The following is an 18,794-nucleotide window of genomic DNA, read 5'->3' as shown; positions in this document are numbered from 1 at the left end:
GGAGAAGGCAGTGGCGACAACAACCGTGAAGACGATGTCCATGATGATGACAATGAAGAAGGAGAAGGAGAAAAAGAAGGGTAATTTCTGAGAACTATGCTGTAATCTGCATACAGCTCACTTGACGTGGAGTGGAAAGCCCACGCACTATAAACTAGACAGCAATATGGACCAGAGTCAGTGGGTCAGGGCAAGTCACAAAACCGCGCAAATCCATGCTTGAACTCAAAAGGCACAGGGAGGAATGTAAAGACAGAATTCACATTTTTTCACATCCAGCAGCAAGTCCCTAGACATTGGATCATTTTTCAGGGTGTGTGTGTGTGTGTGTAAAGGCAAAACATACACACAAATAAATATACAAGTGTTTACAGTAATTCGAATCTTACAATTTTTAACTCTGTAAAACTCCATGATCCTGCCTTGAGGGCCCCATATTTGCCAAGCTGCCTCGTCACTATAGAAACTCACTTAGGGATGGCATAGTCTTCAATTAGAGAGCCAGCCACAAACTTAGCATGGCTTAGATATATAGATACTTCCAGAAGTCTGAGACTTTGACCAAGCGAGATTTTCCTTCGGGATACCAAGATACCTTCTTTATAGAAAATTCCTAATGGGATTCTCCAGCTATCTTAGTGGAGATTGTATTTAAGAGGACTGTGATCTTCTTCCTCATTTCCTTAGAGGGAAACAGAGAATCAACAATAAAGTCAACCCTAGAATAGTCCCAACAAAACCTTCTAGGAAAATAGAAAATGCCTTTAACAGCAAGTGAGCTATGCAAGGAACTTGAAATGTGATCTCCATCCATTTTTAACTGCTTTCCGGGGCTGTTATGACACATCAAGCTCTATAAGACTAATACATTGGGTCATAGCAATGAGAATGACAGATATCCAGAAACAGCCTAACAGCGAGCAAAGGCAGATAGGCGTAGGACAGGAGAAGGAGGCTGAGTGCTCATACATTGAACCACAAGCATGGAGCAGAGAGAGCATCTAGAAAAGACAAAGGTCTAAATTTTCAGTAACGTGCTCCCCCAAATCATGTTGCCGCCTACCACTGCCCCAAATAATTCACCAGCTGAGAAGCAAATACTCCAATACAGGAGCCTAAGGGGTCCTCCCATCCAAATCATCACATAGGCTTATGCTGCAATCAATGCTGTCTTTCTTGGGCACTTTCAGAGTGGTTTTCCTCAGAAGGGAAGCATGGCCTGGCTGGCACCAGCATTTAGCCTTGGCTTCCATTCTAGCACTTTCTATATTTCCAAACAACTTAATTCTCATAGCAAACAGAAGTCAGATATCATTAGCAAGAATTTCACTGGGAAGGAAGCAGTTGCCTGTGAGGTATCTGGTCAGTCTTGGGCCATCTGGGGTCTGAGTCAGGGCTGAGTGATTCTTCTTCCAAAGCTCACACTTTAAGACAAGATGGGGTGCATGCGGGGTGGTATTGCCACAGACAAAGCTCACACTTCCAAGCACACTAGCAGAATGGTGTGGACAGCCTGATGGCTTCCTTGTGATGAACACGTGAATAATTAAATGTTGTATCATCTGCAGAGTTAACCCATTCCACTCCACGGAGCAGGAACAAGATTTTAGTCACAAGATTAGTGGGCGGAGCTTTGGTTATCATCATCACAATCTCATCTTGGGGTCACTCAGTTCGAAACTGGACATGGGCAAGCATGACTTGCCCGTTGGTTAGCTTCTACTGACAACTTGTCAAAGCCTAGAGTTACCTGGGAAGAGGGAGCCTTAGGAATTGCTTAGATCACAGGAGCTTGTGGGGCATTGTCTCAATTGCTTGTTGATGCAGGAGGGTCAAGTCCCCTATGGGCAGTGTCATCCCTAGGCCGGTGGTCTCGGACTATATAAGAAAGGTGGTTAAGCATAAGTCAAAGAGCGAGCTAGTCAGCAACGTCCTGTTACGGTTTCTTCTCCAGGTTCCTTCTTTGAGTTCTGATCCTGACTTCACCCAGTGCTAGATTCTTGGAAGCAGAAGCTAAAATAAACCCCTTTCTCCCCGCAAAGTAGCTTTTGGTCATGGTGTTTATCACAGCAACAGAACTCTGACTAGAACAACTTGCTTCTGGTCACATCCAGAGAGCACAGAAAAATGCACGGCTTCCTTACTGTTTAGAGCCTTAAAACTCAGTCGTAAAGTAATTGTCCCTTGTCCCTTCCTCCCGTGGATGATGCCAGCGTGAGCTCAGCCTGAGGGTGATGAAGATGCTTCTGGCTCAGTGTCAAGCTGCATCTGGCTACAGTGTTTATGTGTGGCTCGCACTGTCTGTCCTTGTCATCACAATGAGCAGGTTAGCTATGAGGGTCCCCCCCTTCAGTGTTGGTTAGGAAACCTGTCAGTATGTGTTGATTCTTAGTGGCTATAGAGAGTCTCTGTGTTCTGAGATGGATCTCTAAACCAGAGGCCAGAGTACCTGCTCTCTTCCTCTTCCTTCTCCTTCCTTTGCCTGCCTCTTTTTCTCTGTCTCCCTCCCTACTTCCCTCCCTCCGTCTCTCGCTCCCCCTGAGAGCTACTGACAATCCCGAGGCTGATTTCTGGCCACATGAGCCTCTTGAGGAACCACACCTTGTCCTCCCCTCTCCTTTCTTCCCCTCGTTTCCTGGTTCTCACGGTAGCACCAGGTAGTAACCAGCCTCCCATCTTCCTGTCACCTGTACACACACGTGCATTTTGTAACTGTCTTTCTTTCCCTCAACTCCCTCTCTCATTCCCCCTTTCCCTCCCCACAGTGCACCTTCCACCGACATGTCAGAATATGAGAGAAAACACACATCATTTGTCTTTCTGAGTCTGAGTCTGGCTTTCACTTAATATGCTGACCTCCAGTTCCACATATTTTCCTGTGAATTGCATTATTTTATTCTTTATGTCTGAAGAGAGTCCATTATGCATACACATATACTACACTTTACTTGTTCATTCAACAGTTGCAAGATAATGTAAAATACAGTAAAACTTTAAAAACCTTACAGTCTTAAAAAGGATTAACACTTTAAAAGTCAAATGTCTCTTTTAAAATCTAAAGTCTCTCTTAGCTGCAGGTGCCTGTAAAAAATGAAGACAGATATTTTCTGTTCTAAGAGGGAACAATCAGAGCACAATTACAATAAGATCAAACCCAAACCCAAATGCAACAGTGTAAAAACTCACATCTGGAACTCATTCACAACATTCTGCTTCCAAAGGGGTCCCATTTCTCCTTGCCATCAGCAGCATACCCAGCTTGCCTGTGGGCTCAGGACAGCTCCATCCCACACACACACACACTGCCTTTTTTGGACACCCCACAGTCACAGAATCTACTCGACACCCCTCCAGTGCAGAGTTTGCCACTGTTAACTGAAGCTACATCTTCAGTAATGGCCTCTCTCACACAGTGCCAAACTTTGGAGTCTCTTCATGATCTCTGTTCAGTTGGAAACTCTTCTTGACCTCATTGCTCCAATTCCAAACCCTGCCTTTTTCAGAAAGTGGCAGGTACTCCTCTAGAGATGCTCAAGACCCCTCCTACAGGGTATTTAAGCTCTGGTCCTTAGACCTGCCGTATGATTTCTCCTGCTCCCTCCCCGTCTCACTTCTAAGGAACCTGAGAGTCACCCGGGTGTGCCTTGCTCATTAAACCTGGTCTTTTTTATTCCTCTTGATCTGGTTTATTGTGTCAGTCAAGAAACCCACTATTAGGAATCCAAAAATACTTATCAGTCCCCTTCATGTCCTCGTGAAGTACCATATGGAAGACACATTGCCAAATCTAATAGTATCATACTTGTCCATGAGTGCTGTTCACCCCTTATAGTAGAACTTCTAAAGTAGTCATCATCATGATCATGATCATGATCATCATCATCATCATCATCATCTACCAATGTCTTGGACTCAAGATGAGGTCTGAGGTCTTGTATAGTGTGTCTGTGTGCTGTTACCCATGAGAAGGATTGCAAGTTATCTTTGTATACCCACATCTCAGACAATGTCCTTCCACACCCTTGCCCTGTCCAGAGGTTGATTGCTCTTGCTTCCTATACTTGCTAGGCTGCAGAAGAAAGGCAGTATTCTCTGCTGGCTTGGTCTACTTCTGCTGATGTATCATTTGTTTATATGATAACTTTCTTTTCTTCCCTATGTGTGTTCACAGGTGAGCTAGCATATGCATCCTTACTCTCTAGAGAAGTCCTTTAATCCTTGAGAGATCCGTAGGTTCAGTAAATGTTATGATTGCTTTCTGGATGTTTCTCATCATTCCAATGAGCTAATACTCTTCCAACTCAAAAAAAAAAAGACTTTCAGATTTCAAAATTTTCTCATCAGAACTGTGTATTCAAAAGCATAATGTTATATACAATTAATCCCACAATTTTAAATGGATGGAAGCAACCATTTGAGTTTATGACAAAGAGAATTATAACCTAACTGAAGGAGATGTGGCCACATAATCCAGAATGAATGTCTTATACCAATGGATGCAATAAAATCTCTCTCTCTCTTTCTCTCTCTCTCACACACACTGTAAGTATAAACAATGATTGGCTTATGGTCTTTGGGAATCAAAACTTGAAAAAAGTTAAAGTATTTGGAAATAGGCATGAGTGAGGATCTCAGGAAGGGTATTTCTTAAGACACATAGCGAGCTTCTAAATATATCCCATGTCATTAGAAATTCATTGCTGCTTTCCATGTGAAGCTTTCGGCTTGTACAATGGTAAACAATAAGAGAGAATGGAAACAATTAAATTTGGAATTAGGCTGAATTTGGAATTTGCATGACATCGTCTCTTTCTCAACGTATTTTCCCAAGTCCCAGAGACTTTCTGGACAAAGCTGAAGGCTCTTGAGCATCTCTTGCCAATAACTGGATGAGAAAGGAGTAGCTATCCTGGGAGCAAGAGCTTAAATGAACTTCTCTCACCCTTGCAGAGATGAAATCACCCCTGTGGTCAGAACTTCAGAACACCAGCTTTCTCTTCTGGCACCTGGTTGGTGAGCAGGCTGTGGGCACTTAGGATTTCTCATCCAAGTCAGAGGAAAAGGGAATTTAGATTCTCCCATCCTCTTCTTGGCAATAAGGTCACAACGAACATAGATTCTTCCAATGACCTTGAAGAGAAGGTTAGAGTTGTTCTTAGAAGCTGAGCCTCTTTTGCTAATCCTACCCTTGAAGCATGTGTGAAGGTGTAAGTCACAAAACAATCCCACACCAGTTTTGAATTATGATTAATAAAAGGGTTATTTATTTAAGGGGAAAAACTTACAGATCACTGTCCTAGACAACAGCCCTTGGCATGACCAGGAAGAGTCTAGCAGCCGGAAGTGGGAGCCGGAAGCGATAGAGTGAGAGCAGGGATGCCACTGCTTTTTAAAGCAAAAGAGACCACACCCAAGTGGGCTGGTATCTTAAAGGCTATTGGCTGAAGGAGCAGAAGGAGCTCCCGCAGCACCTACCCCTTGTTTAAGTAAGAGAGTTCCAAACCCAATACAAAAGAATATACACTAGGAACAGATATCAAGTATAAGATTAGAATTACAATTAATTATTGCTCAATGACCTTCCTCCATCAGGGGGCGGGCATTTATGGTAAGATCCAACATAACAGGGGTGATGGTCAACTCTGCATCTTCAATGTTTCCTCTGTAGAATGAGAGTTTCCAAATAGGAAAAAATAAAGCATTGATCCCAGTGGCCCCAGGAAGAACAAAACCTGGATTTCCTACTGGCCTTCTCTTACCTGTGCCTGCTTGAGTAACAGATGTCCTATGATTCTTTTGTGTCTGTGAAGGTCAGCTTTACTGCTGCAGAAGGGAGCATGGCTTCTCTTGGAGACAAGCCCTGGAGGTATCAGGTGACAGGCAGCGTGCCTCACTGAACAGACTTGCAGGGGACATCTGGTGGAAGTGGTAGACTGCCATCAGGAAGATCAAGCATCTACCCGAGTCTGGGAAATTAGAAATAAGGACGGTCCGAGCTGAGGGAGGTGACAAGAAGCACAGCTCTGAGCTGTTGCCTGCCATGTGGTGTGGACTTCCACTGTAACGAGCTCCAGTTTCCTTTGTTGTTGGAAGTTAGACGTGTAAACACACCGTCTCCAAGGGGCGCTCAGCTGCTCAGAATTTTTTTTTTTTTGGTTTAACAAGACACCAGGACCCAGCCATCTTCCAACTGAGCCTTCCACAGAGCATGGCTTTCATACTGCTGACCTGGACCACCTCTCCAAAACCCTGACATTAAAGAGGAGATCAAACAGCGAGCAGGACCTCAGGGATGCCCTTGCAGGAGGACAGGAGTATTCTCCCAGCAGGGAAACACTTTCTATTATCCTGCTGTTTAATGACAACTTCCCTTCAGTGCCTGAAAAAACACCCTTATCCAGGAGCAGATGTTCCTGGTGGCTGTTCCCAGAAAGAGAGGAACAATGTTTGGGAAGGATGTTTTATCTTTAAGCATAAAGAGGAAGCATGTGAGTCTGAGCACTAAAATAGTCACAAAGCATTTTGTAAAAATTATCTGTGGACTGGGGAGATGGCTCCGTGTGTAAAGTCATTTTTCACCAAGTCTGATGACCTAAGTTTGGTCTCTGGGACCCACAGTAGGGTAGGAGAGAACTGACCCCATCAAGCTGCACTCTGATCCTCCATGATGTAGCATGTGTGCCCCACGCAAATAAATGTAATAAATCACGTTAAAAGGAATAGTGCTTGGGATAGTGTATTAGTCACTATTTTGTTGCTGTGACCAAGGCAACTTGAAGACGGGAGGGTTTTTTTGGACTTTCAATTCCAGGGGGACAAAAGTCTATCTCATCAGGACAGAGGCACAGCAGCAAAGTGTAGCCATGCAGGCAAAAGCAGGAAGTTGAGAGTTCACATCTTGACCTCATGCACGAAGCAGAGAGTGGAATGGAAATGGCAGGTGGCTTTTGATCTCAAAGCCTGCCCCCAGTTCTTCTCTAGCATGGCTGCATCACCTAACCACCCCCAAACAGTGACATCAACTGGGGACCAAGGGTTCCAATTCCTGAGACTATGGGGGACATTTCTCACTCAAACCACTACAGGTAGATGTTTTTATTGTGTTGGGCTCCTAGGGAAGTCTCTGTGCTTGCAGCAGCTGTGGTGTCTTTGTTCATCCTTACTTTGGGCTGCTCTAGGCTAGAATCTTCTCTTGACTCAACAATCATATCTTGCTCCTTTCATCTGACTTTAGTTCCTTAATATCAGTGTTAGTCAGGCAAATATCTGAGAGAAACAGTGAAAAAAAAACAAAGATAGACTTGTTTTGTTTCTTACTGATGAGTGTCCATGATGGGGTGGTTCCTTTGTTCCTGTCTTCCAGTGAGAACTTCATGTCAATAAGAACATGTGGCTAAGGCTGGCACTCCATAGTAGCCTGGAAACAGAATAGAATCCCTGTGTTTGTAGCTCCTCCTTCATCCCTCCTGTCCTACCTGGGGCCTCAGCCTGTTGGATGGTATCATACACATAATAGTCTTTCTGCTTGAGTGACCGACTCTTGAAATGACCTCAGATATTACCCAAAAGTGTGCTTCACTAAGCTCCTAGGTGTTACCCAGTCCAACCAAGTTGATGATCAAGGTTAACCTTTCATTGTCTATGTATGTAGAAGTGGCTCAGTTGATGGATTATTAACATCCTCTTCAAGACCACTGCGATGGCAGCACCAGGAGTTCTCAGCAAAGAAACTTATTACCAACTGACAACTTGTTATTTATTATATCTAATTCAACAAATGCAAATATAGGGCATTAGGTAGAATTATATTCAGAGATCGCTCCTTACTAATACCAGTTCTTACTTGCCCCTGTTACCAATTTAGTATCCATTCATTTGGACACATTTGAGGCATTTCTGGATGGGTGACAGGAGAAAGTAGAGATCAATGTCAAACAAAAAGATTTGGTGGATATATCACCCAAAAGTCACTTTTGGAATGCAACAGACACTTCAAAAATCTGTGTTCTCTCACAATCAGTTTGTCAAGGGTGATCCAGTTTTGAATTCTTTCTCTCTGACGTGGAAAAGACACCCCCATACTTTAAAATTAGAATGATGAAGAGAAGGTGACTTGGTTGAAAGATGGGAGGTGAAAGCTTTACTGTGAATCCCAACTTTAGAACAAAATACATTGTCGGAATGCACTACCTGGATGCCTACATCCCCACACTCTAGACAGCCATGGAGCCAGAAATCCGGTAATTGCAAGAACAACACTGTTAATTCATGTAACAGGCCCCTCTCTCCTTTCCAAAGACCCATGCCCAGTGTTTTTAAGGAGCATGACTATAATGGATCGTATCAATGCTGTCACAAGTAAAGCCTGGGGTGAAGTTACCTTTCTTATTATTACCAGCCAACTTGTTTGAGTTGAGGCTCAAGAGGAAAAAAACCTCCAAAATTCAGGCTTTTGTTTTCACCACATCATCTTGATTGACGTTATCATCTTGGCTGATGTTGACCTGATCACACCCTACCCCGAATGCTCATGTACCAAAGAGCAAGAAATCAGATTTTCTTTGACTGTTAATAGCTGACCACTAAAGGTTTGAGACCAAGTACAAACATCAATTGTGTTCTAGAAGAAACTCGTTTTCCCTTTCATAGACCCCATCACTGATATGTTTCTGCATGTGATTTTCTACTCTAATATGGGTTTTGCCAATTAAAAATATTTTTCGAAGTTAAAACATTTGTTCTTACCCTCTTGTATTTCAGCAGCTCATGTTTTAATATGAAAACATTTTACAAGAATCTGGACTTATGAGTTTACGGAGAAATAATAAACACCCGTGGGGGAGGGGTGATTGCTGTACCAGGCACAGTGCTGAGGCTGGTGGAAGCTGCTAGAAGCTTGCTTCTGAGAGTCTGACAGAGTTTGGGAGAACAGCAGCCCAGAGCACAGGACGATGAGGAAGAGCCCAGTAGCTAAGAGAAACAAGCTCTAAAGCTGTGCTCTGCCACTAATGAACTGTGCAGTGCCTGTAAACCAGGTGACTTCTGCATTCCAGACAGTGTTTCTAGCAATTTTAGGGTCCCAGGGATTCAAGAATTCAACCAGGAAAGGATCTCAGACAAGTCCATGCATCTAGTCCATGCAATAACCTCATGGAAATGTCAGAAAGGTAAACCCACGTAGGTTATAAAAGTGTCACATCTACATGGGTGAGAGGGGAAAGGGATTTTTGACAGCTTGATCCTGGGACCAGAACTCTGGAGCGTTATGTAGGTCTGGTCCACAGTCACATCTTCAAAGGGAATCACCAGGACGGCAGAGCAGCCCAAGACCCTACAGACTCCTGCTCTCCTTTCTCCCTCTCTCTATCCCTCCGATTTTCCTCTCCCTCCCTCCTCTCCCCCTCTCTGTCCTTTCTTCCCCAGAACATGGGTAATAAATTAAAAATGATGCTAATTGGTAAGGAATACTGGGCAATGGTTTAACAGATAACAGTTCTGTGCTTCCTAATCATGGATCACAGTTTCCAGTCTTACGCAAGCATTCTTTCATCTCAGGGATATGAACATCACTGCATCAGGAGATAAGTGTTTCCTCTCTGAGGGAATCCCCGAAAGCCCTGCATGTGGTCCTGAGTGGCTATTCCTGCCCTTAGATGGGTTTGTTTTCTTCTCAGCGGACAGGGCAGGAGTGGCTCTGCTGTGACTCCTACCATCTGCCATCTCTCCTGTAGGTGCATCCAGTGACTGGGGGCTGTTGAGGCCCGGCATGTCACACAGTTCCATGTCCTAGCTCTCCTTCCTGGGAGCCAGTGGAGGGGCAGCCATCTGTACTTGGCTAGGAGCTCCGGGCTTGCCTCTTGCCTTGCCGCAGTCATCCAGTGGATTGCCAGGGAGTCCGGCAAGCAGAGCAGTGGAAACTCAGCTGACGAGTGGAAGACTTCCAGTATAAATTTCCCTTTTCTCGCCACAATTTTATAGGCCCTTGCAAAGATGCACGTCAGCACTTCTGCAAGTCAAGCTGCACTCTGCAAGAACCCAGCCTCGTCGGAGGCTCTAAGCCCTCATGTTGTTTTTAACGGTTGGATTGTTTACCAAGCACATTACGTCTGTGTAACCCTATCTCAGGCCATAGAAGGAGGTTAGAACACCCGGGTTTCAGGAAAATCGGTTTGCCACATCGACTGGAATTTTAAGCCACTCCTGGTGCATTTTATCCTACATTCTCTAACATGGAGCCTCTGTTAACACTGGATCCCTGGCTGGCTGAGCTCACCTCTGAGTGTCAGCATTGGGGTGAGAAAATGTTAGTGGTGGAGAGACAAGGCCTGCACAAAATGCAAGGTGTTCAGCTGAATCCCCTGAGCAAGCGTTTTGTAGGCTCCTGATCACCTCAGGCCTCGCTGGTGAAGGAAACAAGACACGTAGGATTTTAATCCCTGCTTTTCTCAGGCTGAACCTCAGAGCTCTCGGGGCCAATTTCCTACACTTGGTCTTAACCCTTCAAGGGGAATCAGACGTGGTGAATCTAGACTACACTTTAAAGTTGACACTGAGAATGAGTCTAATTGGTTTATAATTACATGCTTAAGCAGACCAGAGAGATTGTTTCAGTCTAGAGGTATGACTGGTCTACATTACTGTAAAAGGAGACTGTGTGTTCATTCCCGCATGCCCAGACCCAAATAATCACAAAGAAACTATATTAATTACAACACTGCTCATCCTATTAGCTCAGGCTTCTGATAAGTAACTCATACATCTTAAATTAACCCATTTCTATTAATCTGTGTATCACCATGAGACTGTGGCCTACCAGTAAGATTCCAGCATCTGTCTCCTTCGGCAGCTACATAGCATCTCCTTGACTCAGCTTACTCTCTCTCTCTCTATCTGTTCAGCCTGGCTATACTCTGCCTTGCTATAGGCCAAAGGAGTTTCTTTATTAACCAATGGTAATAAAACATTCCACATCACAATGTGACCTCTCTGTGGGCAAAACTGATGTATAATTAACTTTTTATATGGTTTTGTCAAAGGATGGGTTCTGTACCTGGGTAGAACCATATGCTAAAGATAGACAACTAAAGAATGACTCATAACTCAGAGAGAGAATTTGGGGTTCAACCTGAATATATAAAAAGCAAAACAGCCAGCCACTCACTGGCTCTTACCTCAACCTTAGTCTGAAATGGTGATCTTGCCTCTTGGAATCTCAGAATGAGACTGTATCTGAGAGCTGTCCCCTCCCATCTTATATTCCCTCTCTAGGGTTGGGATTAAAGGCATGTATCACCATCAAAGGCATGCACAGCCCAGTTTCTATAGCAACTAGTGTAGCTACTGGCATTAAAGGTGTGTGTTACTATAACCTGTAAGGCTGACCAGTGGGACTGTTTTACTCTCAGATCTTCAGGCAGTCTTTATTTATTAAAATACAATTGAAATGTCACTACAGACACCTCCCCCCCCCATTGTCTTGGAGGCTGCAGCATTTCATGTACTGGCTTTGGCTCATATGGCTGCCCCTTTTGGGAAGACATTGTCATTTGTAACTGGAGATTTCTCTTCTTTCCTACCAGTTCCCAAATTACCATTCTGAGGCTTAATATTAATTACAAACCGTTTTTCCTACTAGTTCAGACTTAATATTAACTAACTCTTACATCTTAAATTAACCCATTTTTATGATTCTATATTTTACCACAAGGTTCGTGGCTTTCTTCTGCAACTACTGGCATGTCCCTGACTCTGCCTTCTCTCAGTCTCTATGCTCCTGATAGGTTGGGCTAGAAATTTCTTTGCTGGGGAACTTGTCCTAGGCTTGCAAGGTATTTAGCAGCACTTCAAACCTCTTCTTGCTACAAGCCTTTTGCTTGTACTTCCCCAGAAATGACAGCTAAAGTGGTTGTCAGATGTCCCTGGGGAGACAGATTTGTCCCAATAGAGAAGCACTTCATGATCTCAAAGCTCGTGGGGTCAAGTGCAAAACTGTTTCTCTTTAGGTGTGAAGCACAGTCCCTGCTCCTCAGTAGGTATTGTTGAGTTTGGAGTGAAACCAACGCTTACAGGACTAGTATTTGTATTAGGATAAAGGTCAATTATTCTCTTACTGTTATCTGGAATTCTGGTGCAGGTAATGATGACATCATTGATTAGGTAACCTTGTATGTAGAATGCTGTGGAGTGTAGAATGGCTGACTCTAAACTTGGGTTGTCCTTTGGGATAGCTCACACTCGTTGAAACTTGTGAAAACTCTGGGGATGGGTTTGTTTCCGGTCTGATCACCTGACTTCCAGACTCCTCTTATATACCAGTGTCATTTATTGGAGCTTGCTCCAGCTTTTAGCTGCAAGTCTAGCTGCTAATCTCAGCCCCATGCTCTCTCGGATGTTTTAAAAGAAACATGGGCTCTTTTCCCATCACACACTTCAACCACTGCCTGCTTCTTCTGGTTCCAGTTAGCTCCTGTCCCAGGGAGGCTTGCTATGTCATTTCCCAAGCCTCATGATTACATTATTTGTGGACAGCATGGCAAACAGTTGAGCTGAAAGGACCTGTTCTGACCAATGGCTGAGCCTGGGGCCCTAAACTATGTAAAATAACCAGCCTAACTCATGACTTAAGTACCAACTGCTTTGGTGTTGTGTGAACTCAGTTCAGGACAGACTTCAGTGAGTAACACACAATCATAAGTGGTGAGTTAGTGGACCATGACCTTGTTATAAAACTCTTATCACCCCAAAGATTGCTCAGTAGCCATTGTCTCCTTTGAGACCTGCAGTAATATACGAAATAAACCTTGGCTCTCAAATGGGCAATATCTATCCCTAATGACATCGGTGGCTTAGTTGAACTGACAGAATGATTACTGCTAAGGATAGTGAGTCATGACAACACTCTCTGCAGCTGACCACCTGCTAAGGATGGTGAGTTGATGGAAGAAGGCCCTACTAGCTCAGTCGGTAGAGCATGGGACTCTTAATCTCAGGGTCATGGATTCGAGCCCCACATTGGGTGCCATTTGTAGATGGACCTGCAGACAGGCCTGCTTTCCCGCCCAGCTCCGCACGGCTAGCTTTACCCGAAATAATTGTACGGAAACTGTATTCTTTTGAACACTGCCTGGCCCACTAGTTCCAGCCTCTTATTGGCTAGCTCTTACATATTGATCTAACCCATTTCTAATATTCTGTGTAGCACCACGAGCTGGCTTACCAGAAAAGATCTTAACCTGCATCTGTCTGGAGTGGGAGAATTATGGTGACTGACTGACTCGGCTTCTTTCTCCCAGCATTCTGTTCTGTCTACTCCGCCTATCTAAGCTGCTGTCCTATCAAAAGGGCCAAGGCAGTTTCTTTATTAACCAATGACTTTCCTCCATCAGTGAGTCTTGACAACACTCTCTGCAGCTGACCACCTGCTAAGAATGGTGAGCCTTGGCCAGACTCTCTGTAGTTGATCACCTTTTGCACATTGCAAAATTCATTCCCACTCCACCTTTTCCACTTCCTTTGGTCACCATAACAATATATATCCCATAATATGATGGTAAATTTTAGTGGCCAACTTGGAAAGAGAGTGAGAAACTGTCTTGAAGCAGAATGAGTCAAATGGGAGGAGAACGTGAATCAAATAATCACACACTAGCTCCGAATGGGGTATATTAAGGTTTTTCTTTATTAAAAGCAAAACTCGTGGAACGGGAACAGGGGTCCAACATCCAGGTGTGGAGCATGGGAAGAGAGGAGTGAGTGATGGGACCACAGCTTTTTGCTATCCCAAAGCCATGCCTCAACCTGGTCCAGCTTCTCAAAGACCTTTGGCTGAAGGAGGTTCCTCATCACCTCCCCCTTTTGTCTAAATAAGAGAGTTCCAAACCCAATTCAAAACTATATGCCATAGAACAGATATCAAATATCAAAATTAGAATTACAACCAGCATAAACAATATTAAGCAAGGAATATAGGTTAAATGTTTCAATAATCATTCTATCCTAAGGAGTCTAAGTTTTATATTAGAAATGGCTTGGCTAAATCATAAGAGGAAAGTAACTACAACTATCTAAACTTTAACTCCGTCAAAGGCCTGGGAAGGGAGATAATATTACCTGAGTAGGCAGGAAGTGCAATCAAGCAGCAGTAGATGTGCAGCAGATGACAGAGACAACTGGCTATCTGGGCAATCACCCAAAGTCTCATTTGCAACGTTGGAGCAACCAACTTTGGCTAAGGCCTAGAGTAACTGACAAACCATTTTTAGAGGCAGAAAATTTTTTCAAAACTGTCTTCCTCTGTCTTGGCAAGGTTTGGCAGTCTTTTTTTTTTTGTATCCTGCTTGTCCAGTCCAGATATCGTGCATTTTGTCAGTGGTCGAGGCATGGGCAGTTCCTTACCCAAAGGCCAGTTTTGCCAAGAAGTGAACAAGTTCCAAGTGGAGTGTCTTCAGTGCCCAACATTCTCTCCGGAATAGATCAGTGCTTCCAGGAGCAATCGTGTCTCATGTCAACAGAACCTTAAGTTATTTAAATGCCTTGTTCTACAGTTCCTTGAAGCTTTTGGAGATTACCTATGTATGAGATTGCAATGTCTTTATCTAAAGAAGCTGATTACTCTAAGTATGACAAACATGAATGACTATTGACCTATAATACTTAATACCTGTATATAAAGACTAAGGTTTAATATTAGAGTATTAAACAATCTTTAAACAACTGTGCAGTAAATGAGGACAATGACCTCAAAATGTAAACAATGTATAATTATCTTGATCAGAGGTCGAAATATATAATGCAATATGATAAATATATCCTAAAATTGTATCAATATACAAAATATCTTAAACAGAGGTAGAAACATGCATGCTTACAATCTGACAAAAATAACTGCATAGGTGTAGAAATATCATAGATGGAAATAGGAGCACATTCAGTATAACAAATATAATTTAAACTTGCATCAATATGCAAGAATCTATACCAATGTACATTGTTCATAAACAATAGCTCACAAGTATTCATTCTATTACTCATTATTTTTATTATTATTGTGAGTAAGCTCACACTAATCTACCTATTAGCCCATTGAATTTTCCATTTTTTTCCTAAGAGATTTCTGAGCATACATAATTTCCACCCAACCCTATACCAGTAATAATCAACCCCTAAATGATGTCCCTAACCCTGAGAACACACTTTGTTGGGAGAAGAGCTGTTGTCTTGTAAAATTACTTCCAGCTGTCATAGGGGCAATGTTCTTTCTATGGGATCCTGTAAAACTAAAATGACGGTTAAGTTCCAAGATTACTGTCTGGTATAATTACAAATGGTCTCTGAGTAGCCAATATTGCCCTGTGGACCCAGTGGTGTGACATTTTCTCAATTGCTGATGATATGGGAGGGTCCAGCATACTGGCCGATGGTGCCACTCCTGTGCAGGTGATTTTCAGATATATATGAAAGTCAGCTAAACATGCGCCTGGGAGCAAAACAGCAAGGGGCCATCCCCCATGGTCATTGCTGCATCTCTGTCCTCCAGGTTCCTGTCTTGCATCCCCACACCGGCTTTACTTGACGGGCTGTAACCCATAGACCAAATAAACCCTTTCCTCCCCAAGTTACTTTTGCTCATAGTGTTTGTGGCGGCCATGGAGAAGTCACTAGGATACACAGTGAGAACTGTGTTGTTAGCAGCACATGAGCGCTTCCGCCTCCAGTGCATCTTCTAAGTACAGTGATCTCCACTTGACCAGCTATTCACCTGTTCACCTGTCCATTCATTCATCCATTCATTCAGCAGATGCTCTTCAGTTCTGTCAGGCAGAGCATTTGTGCAAAGACCTGCCATTCCAATGGCAAATTGGAATGCCACTATCCCAGCTCTCAGCTTCAGTCCTAAGGGAAAAACAGATAAATAATCACGGGAACAAATCAGCAATGCACCTGATGCCATAAGGACAGAGACAGACTCACAGAGGAGGCAAGGTTGATGGGACATGACTTCAGGACAAACGGGAGCAGCAAGGAACACATGGTGGTCTCCAGGAGCCTCTTGTAGCCACTCTAGTGCAGGTCTGAGGGAAACTGCCAAATCACCATGGTGGGCTAGCAGAGCCAAACCTTGCACAGCTGTCCAGGAGGGTAGTTCACCTGCGGAGGGATAGTTCAACTGCATGAGGTGGGAGAAGGCCACGGGGGCCTGGGCAGGGCCTGACAGTGGCATGGGTTCAGACCACATTGGGTGCCAATTTGTTGGCGTACAAAAGAGTTCCACAGTAGCCCAGAATGGAGTGTAACAAAGGTTTATTTATCTGGGGATAAACTCATAGAAAGAGCAGTGATCCACAGTCCTCTGCATGCATTGGGAACTGAAACCGAATCCAGCAGTCAAATGGCCCAAGTATGATTTTCATCTACTTTTATAGTACATGAGACCATGCCCAAAGTGGGCTGGTATCTTAAAGGCTATTGGCTGAAGGAGTTCCCACAGCGCCTCATGAAGCCATGCTTTCTATATGCAGGTTCCTGAACTGTCTTTCATTGTACAAGACTCAGGAGGGGCAAGCCCATTCATGCCCAGTGGGTAAATACAGCTACTTAGGACACAGATCTCCAAGCCAGGCAGATGTAATGTATCACTATACAATCAGACAAGAAAATGCCAAAGCTTCAGAACCCTCCGTCCAGAGCCAGGGGTCTATGGGTTCTTCTTCTCTTTTGCTTGTCCCATTTTAAAGACTCCTCTACCATAAAGGAGAGTCCACACTGCTGTTCACCTGCTGTCGTTGGGTTAGAGCAGTAGTAACAGCTTCCAGTGTTATTGGATCTCAGCCAGGTCTATGTAGCCTTAATGTCTTTTTGTTTCTAAGCAGGACTGTGATAAAGCCTGGATCACTCACAGCTGATCCAGCATCTTCAACACCCTCGAGCTCAGAAAACTCATTATGAGCATGGGTCACAGAATGGACTTTGCAGAATTCTATCACTCAGGCCATGGCAAAGCCGGAATGTGTTAAGTATTTCCACTTGCATTTTATCTTTGCACAGCTCCAGCATGTTTGAATCCCGAAGCTGTCTGAGTAGGGGCCATTTAAAGGACGCCCAGGCTTCCCCAACGTAGACCAGCACACGTGGCTCCAGGTCAAATATGACGCCCAGCTGACAGGCGCCTGCTGTTCCTCACTAAGTTTCTCCATGATTAAAAACTGCTAAAGAAGCTTTTCAGTTCCAGAAGGTCCCATTTATTAATTGTTTCTCTCAGTGTCTGTGCTGCTGGGGTTATATTTAGGAAGTGGTCTCCTGTGCCAATGTGTTCAAGTGTACTTCCTACTTTCTCTTCTATGAGGTTCAGTGTGGCCGGCTTTATGTTGAGGTCTGATCCATTTGGACTTGAGTTTTGTGCATGGTGATAGATATGGATCTACTTTCATTCTTCTACATGTTGATATCCAGTTATGCCAGTACCTCCTAAATCTAACCCCAGCAGCACAGACACTGAGAGAAACAATAAATGGGACCTCCTGAAACTGAAAAGCTTCTGTAAAGCAAAGGACACGGTCAACAAGACAAAACGCCAGCCTGCAGAATGGGAAAAGAGCTTCACCAACCCCACATCAGACAGAGACAGGGGAGGAGAGCGGCAGGGAGGGGAGCAGAGAAAAATGTAGAGCTCAATAAAAGTCAATTTAAAAAAACCTGATCACTGTTACAGGCACCAGCTTGAAATGTGTGCTCTCGGAACGGTGAGCGTCGTGGCCTGGTTTCACTGACACACAGGTTCCTGTGAATCATTCTCATGGCTGCAACAATAAACGCGGGCCTTGAAAAGCTGGAAATGTGTTACTTAGCTGGTGTCAGGAAGAAAATGTCAAAACACTAAAACCAGACTGAAGTTAAAAATCTGGCCTCTGAACCCATTAGAAGCTTATTCATCCCTTGTTCTATATACACAGAAGTGACCTCACACTGCCCATGTTAGTGAGAACAAAGTAATCTGGAAATAATTGTGTGGGTTGCACAGAAGTTCCCCAGACAGGACGTCCTGAGAGGGTGGGAAGTGAGCAGCCCCAAACATAACAAAGCACCCTCGCTCTCTCTGCTTCGAAATTCCCCCAGAAGTCACTTCCAGTATGTGTTGTTATTGTTTTATTTTAGTTCAGCAGCGCTGGGCTTGGAACCCAATACGTCCTCCATACTAAAATCCAACACTGAGCTGTTCCCCAGCCCCAGAGTCTTGTTTTAGCAAAGCCCAGCACATTCATTAATGTGTGTTTGCTCAGTTGGGAGGGGTCTCTCATCTAGGGAGTTTCCAGATTTGGTCACAAATGTTACTTGCATGTACTTCAGGAGTTTCCTCAAGACTGATAAAGGGGCCCAGATTAAAACTCTAACATCAAAGTGAAGCAAAACCATTGGTTTTCATCCTTTGTTGATATTAGTTTACTGATTTGGAATATTATGGAAACAATGTTATTAAAATGTTACTCTCTCTCCCTGTCCTCATGATGAAGTTTAAGTTTCCCAAGAAGTTGATTACTGACCAAGATCACATCATTAGTTCGTGGCAGAATTCAGGGAATCTTATTCTTCTGGGTCTCTTCAGTCTGCAGATTTATCTAAATTTCAGTTTTTAGAACTTTCTGATTAATCTCCCAAATACTTCTTCACATTATTACATGAGTTCAAGATGTGAGTTGATTGGGAGGAAAACTCACTAGCAATTCGTGGGCCTTGGATTCATTATCAACAGCGGATCACATAAGTCCCAAGCTACTTCAGTTTCTCAAGCACAGAGCCTG

The sequence above is a fragment of the Alexandromys fortis genome, unplaced genomic scaffold (genome assembly GCF_014885135.2).
Source record: "Alexandromys fortis isolate MF-2015 unplaced genomic scaffold, M_Fortis_MF-2015_v1.1 scaffold_23, whole genome shotgun sequence".
In the NCBI taxonomy this organism is placed as follows: domain Eukaryota; kingdom Metazoa; phylum Chordata; class Mammalia; order Rodentia; family Cricetidae; genus Alexandromys; species Alexandromys fortis.
This window is presented reverse-complemented; position numbering follows the sequence as displayed.